The following is a 6,427-nucleotide window of genomic DNA, read 5'->3' on the forward strand; positions in this document are numbered from 1 at the left end:
TTAACTCTGAATAATGAAAATAAAAAAAGCTAAAACCCTCGTTAGGCTTACAAAGTCATCATGAAAGCTAGCAGAGAGCAAAGCAGGGAGCTCGGAGCAGTGATATTTACATGGGTTGTGAGCCACAGCTCCTACAAACACAACACACAAAATATATGAAGGTAGATAACATAATTTCACTGCATTCCCATTCCAGCCTCTATTCTCCTTGTGCTGCTCTCAGAATCTGACTCCTGTCTGCCACAAAACAGATTTATGCCATAATTATACAGGCAAACTAAGGGGTTGAGACATGCTGGATGTACCCTGCACTTGTAACTACGTATGTCTGCAGCCCAAAGCCTGGAGCCTGCAAGAAGGTGGAGATATGCTGGGGTTAAGAACAGGGTTCTGGGAGTGTTATGTGACTCAAATAATGACGCCTGTCAAGTAAACCAAGGGACATAAATGTGCAATCTAATGGGTCACTCCACCTCCTTATAGAGGCTACAGAGATACCACTTTCTCACTAAGTGTGAAAACTGCACTCCATCCATTTCTTTGAATTCTCAACTCTAATAAAGGGTCATGGAGAGCCATAGCAGATTTCAGCATCAACATGGAAGAACTAATTCTGAACAGTGCACCAGACCACACGATCTCATAAAAGGAAGAATTTACTGTAGCATCGCTTGTCAAACTAACAAGCAAAGTGTTATGATATGGAGGTTAAAACAACTAGAGTATTCAGAGGAAATCCACAGAAGCACAGGATTAGCCTACAAACAGGCTGTGATTCACACTCTGGTCCATAGATCTCCAAAACAGTCAAACCAACAACAGCCATTCCTGCTACCATTACAGACTACAGAAAAAAACAGAAAAGTGCCATTCAGGTTATATTTCCAGATCTTGCCTCCTGCTTGATTAACTCATCTAAATTATTCCCAATTTATGGAAGTTCAGTTCAATATGAAGATGTTCATTATAGGATTCTACGGGCAGAACACTTGTATTTGCGTTATAATACAACTGAATATATCCATCCATCCTTCTTCTGTGATACTTTACTTCACTTAGGATTGCAGAGGTGCAGGAGACTATCATGGCAGCATCAAATGCACAGTAGAAAAAATCTTTGAACAGGGCACCATTCAATATAATATAATATAATATAATATAATATAATATAATATAATATAATATAATATAATATAATATAATATAATATAATATATAACGCTGGGGCTGGCGCCCTGCCCGGGATTTGTTTCCTGTCTTGCACCCTGTGTTGGCTGGGATTGGCTCCAGCAGACCCCCCTGACCCTGTAGTTAGGATATAGCGGGTTGGATAATGGATGGATGAATGGATATATATAAACATCTACGCGTGGAAGTGTGTGTGTCTGTCTGTTCAGCCCGGAACTGTGAGGCTACAGCATGAAGTTCAAAGAAAGCGACTCTGTCATCAAAGTGAGACTGCCAAGAAAAATAACTCACTTAGCCACTGATACACAATCAAGGCGAGCACATCGGTAAAACGAGACCGCTGAGGAGAGAGAACCTCTCTTAGATGCTAATGCACAACTGATGTGATTGGTTGATTGATTGAAGTGCCAGAATCCATAGGCTCTAGGAGCGTTTTACGGCATGGGCTTACACATATAATATAATATAATATAATATAATATAATATAATATAATATAATATAATATAATATAATATAGGGCTGAGGGGGTATGGTGGAGCATTGGTAGCACTGTTTCCTTGCAGTAAGGAGACCCCAGATCATCGCTGCATGGAGTTTGCATGTTCTCCCCCTGTCTGTGTGGGTTTCCTGCCACTGTCTAAACACATGGAGCTTAGGAGGGCTGGAGATGCTAATTTAGGGTATGGATGGACTGGCACCCTGTCTGTGGTTTCTTTCTGCCTTGCAATCTCTGCTAGCTGGGATAGTTTACAGCCTTAAAACAACACTCCAATCCAGAGATCAGAAAAGGACATGACGTACCATAATATAGGATTGGTGCCCTTTATTTCAGATTATAATAATGGGCACCGTGACCCAATGATATATGCTGCTGCCTCACACCTTCTGAGTCAATTCCCAGCTCAGGAACTCCCTATGTTTTTCTCAGATTTTCCTCACATATCCCAGTACTGTGGTTCCCTGGCATGTCTATCCCAGCCCAGTATAAGTGATTACGAGAATGATCTGCAATGGGTTTGATATCCTGGGCAGAGCTGATTCCCACTTTGTGCCCTGTAGCCCCCTGTACCTGAACTGAATATGCAGTTAAAACAATGGATGGATGGGTTTGGAAAGAACAGCTGATGGCACATCTGTTCCCTCTGCTGTTTTATGGATCCAGGAACTTAAGTTTAAAGTGCAGCCTAGGAACTGTGTCTGCACAAACTCCCTGTGTCTCTGAATATTTCAGTGTCTTTCCACATTCATAAAAACATACAGGCTTAGTGAAAATTGTACTATTTGAGTATGAGTGAGTGAGTTAGTGTGTGTGAGTGAACAACAGGATTCTCTTTTGATGGGACACAGTAATTTGGAAAGGGCATGGGCTCTGGTAGAGTAATGGTGGAATGAATACTCAGTGAAAAACATTCTAGGAAAAGACCAAATGGCCAAAATAAGTGGATGTCTGATATAATCCAGACATTTGAGAACCTACTCTGTTTAATCCATCAAATCCCTCCCCTGTGATGCATGACCAGACCACCATGTGCAACTATTACTTGGTACACAAGAACACATGTATGCCAAGCGGAGAGGATGCGACCCTTTCCAACTTTGGAACTAGAGACAGACTGGACTAATGCACAATATCTGGCAGCAGTTTAAATTCCATTAACATGCCATTTACACATTTTGGGTCATTAGTCTTACAAGTTCTTTTGTCATCCTTATCTAAGTTTTATTTCATTGTATTATGGATTTTTTATTTATACATGTCTCTTGAGTCTCTTCTTAGAGTGCATTTGATTATTATATAACTTGTTTCATTCAATCCTGTTTTACAAGATGCGGTAGTTTCCTTCAGTTTTGTTCATGAGGTTTTACATATTCAGCAAAGAGAAAAAATAAACAGGAGACTCTGGCTGGTCAGGTTGTGCAGCCTTAGGCCTGCACCCAACAAGATGGCAAGTTGCTGCCCCACACATCGAATGTCCTGGTTTGGATGCCACATCCTGCCATTGTCTGTGTGGGGTTTGCATATTCTCCTTGTGTCTGTATGAGTCGTCCTCTACACATGCTTTACTGTAATCCCATTTCCCAATGAAGTGTATGGTTGCTTAACTGGTGATTCCAAACTGCGCATTGCATCTGATGCTGCCAGGATAAGCTCTGGCCCCTATGACCCTGAATTGGGGTTGGAGTTGATTTTGACACTGTAATAATTCATATATTTGCATGTACACATAATAAAGAGCGCTTACTTTGAACACTCTGGTTTTCCACCCACATCCCCAAAGATGCTCAGGTTAGGTTCACTGGGAACTCTAAACTGGCCTGAATGAGTGTGGACTCTATGATGGATGAGAACCCCATGATTTCCGCCTCATGTACACAAATGACAGGCCATCACCTCAGAAGCTGCAAACTGGATAAGATATTTTAATAAAGGTTGTGATAAAAACTCAGTGTTCCTCTCACCTATCAAAGATGTGTGTGTTGGCTTAGCAGGCAGGTCTCAGTGTGGCTCAGTATGAGTAAGAGTGGACATGTGGTTAGGTGTGCCATGCCATGGTTCCCACCTTTAGTTCAAGAAATTCAAAGCAGGTGTTAATTCTGTACATACCACTGCACCACCATATCACCCTATTTATACTGTACATGTATACTGCAGACTGCTCATTTAAAAAAATAGAAACAACTCTGCCTTTCTATTTGTCTGCTCACAAGCCTGATGGAAAATGTCACTTTTAGACGCTCTGAAGTTAAAGGATGCCTCTTGAGTCTAAACCTAGCAACCTGCCATCTCCTACAAGTGGCAGATCACTACCGAGAGGGATCACAGCAGGCACTACTGCATAACTGGCAGAGTGTAATGACTTTGCAGATTACAACCATTCCCAGTCATGGCAGTGTCAGAGGTCTGTACTTGACGGTCTGCAAATAATCTGATCTGGTTTTCTGAATTTCACATCTTGAAGCTGGCAAAGACCTTGCTGGACAAATTTGACATGCCATCCATAAAAGTTACCTGAGTAACAGTAAGCAGCACAACAATCAGAGGGGATGAGCTAATATATATACTGGCAGCATCTTTCCACTGGCAAATATATATATATCTGTCTGTCTGTCCATCCGTTCATCTGTCTGTCTGCCATTTATATGTATATTGGCTATCTATCTATCTATCTATCTATCTATCTATCTATCTATCATATAGTGCCTTATCTATCTATCCATCTATCTATCTATCTATCATATAGTGCCTTATCTATCTATCTATCCATCTATCTATCTATCATATAGTGCCTTATCTATCTATCTATCTATCTGACTATCTATCCATCCATCCATTTTCCAACCCGCTGAATCCGAATACAGGGTCACGGGGGTCTGCTGGAGCCAATCCCAGCCAACACAGGGCACAAGGCAGGAACCAATCCTGGGCAGGGTGCCAACCCACCGCAGACTATCTATCTATCTATCTATCTATCTATCTATCTATCCATCCATCTATCTATTTATCATATAGTGCCTTATCTATCTATCCATCTGTCTATCTATCATCTATCATATAGTGCCTTATCTTTCTATCTCTCTATCTATCTATCATATAGTGCCTTATCTTTCTATCCATCTATCTATCTATTATATAGTGCCTTATCTATTTACCTCTCTATCTAGGGAAAGGATAAAAAGGGTGTTTCGGGGTCATAGGACCAACCAAGATGGAACATTATAAGGGAGGCACCCTCCATGTGCCAAAGCAAGAGAGAGAAAAAGACAAAGAAAGATATAATGGAATGCATGCTGGCAGTTAAAGAACATCTCCGCATGCCAGTGAGGGTAGGCAGGAGCTGCCAAGGGACATTAAGCTCTGTCTGTGCAAAGAGTACCACAAACGAGAATTCTCCTAGAGCACCAGAGAGGACAAGACAGACTGACAGGTAGCCAACAGGATGCTACAGGGCAATAGAAAAGGCCAGAGATCAGTGGCTACCTGCCAACATTAGAAGGAACATAGCTCAGGAGCCAACAGCTGGGTACTGCTGATACTGGAACACATTGAAATACTGAATAGTGAAAACATATCCCACTCCACATGCCCCCATGATTACCCCTGTTGCAAGACTTTATTTTATCCAGAAAATACTATACACAGTGATAGATAGATAGATAGATAGATAGATAGATAGATAGATAGATAGATAGATAGATAGATAGATAGATAGATAGATAGATAGATAGATAGATAGATAGATAGACTTTTTAAATGATTTGTCTGATTAAATGTATAGCATTCTTCAGTGCAAAAGATGCCACAGAAAATAAGCAGGTATTGGCCGATCAGATGCTCTGCAAGTAGCTTTCTTTTCTGACAGTACATTTGCATCCATTCAGTGTGCAATTTTCAAACAAAGTGACTCAAATGTTGTCCAATAAGGCGCTCCAGCTACAGTTATGGGGCAAACCCGTCTCACCCCCAGTAAACAAGGACACATCTGCATTCCAGCTGTCTGACGTGAAATGGAAACCCTGAGACTGAAAAGTCCCACAAGCTTAGGCAAATATGTTTACATGATTGGTCTGCTGAATCACTTCACATTCACCCTGAAGGAAACTCATATCCTTGATTGCACATTGGCTTGCAATGAGCACCTCTCAGAGTCTGAACCCTGGTTCATTTCTGGCCTGTAGAGTCTTTTATGTGGAATCTGTATGTTCTCCCTGTGTTCCTGTGGAATTTACCCAGTGACCTTAATATCATATCACAATCCAAGCACTTGTATTTTAGGTTTATTTGGGAAAGTAAGTTGGTTCTGTATGAGTGTGCATCGCAGTGGAGCAGCTTCCCCATCAGGTTTCACTCCAATGTCATGCCCTATGCTGCTGGGATAGGCTCCAGCTCACTGTAACTCCTTAATGAATAAACAGGTCAAAAAAGTAGAAATTGAGAGAACATTGAAGTCCCCAGTACAATTCCCTGGAATAATGAAATGCCAGATTCACAAAACACAACCTGGTGCTCCCAGTTTACGCTGACTATCCCTGCTGGTTACTACTGCAAACACCTCAGCCCTGGAGAAGTTCCCTGCCACTTCAGACAGGCTGACCGACTCTTTTGTGTCAATAAGTTTTCTTCACCAGGACAAAAATGCTTCTTTCTCCCCTAATCCTGCTGTCTTTTTCCTTGGTGCAACTGAAATACTCTTTGTGTAGATTGATGATTTTTATCTAACCTTACTTGTCCAAAGAAA

The sequence above is a fragment of the Polypterus senegalus genome, chromosome 1, assembly GCF_016835505.1.
Source record: "Polypterus senegalus isolate Bchr_013 chromosome 1, ASM1683550v1, whole genome shotgun sequence".
NCBI lineage: Eukaryota > Metazoa > Chordata > Cladistia > Polypteriformes > Polypteridae > Polypterus > Polypterus senegalus.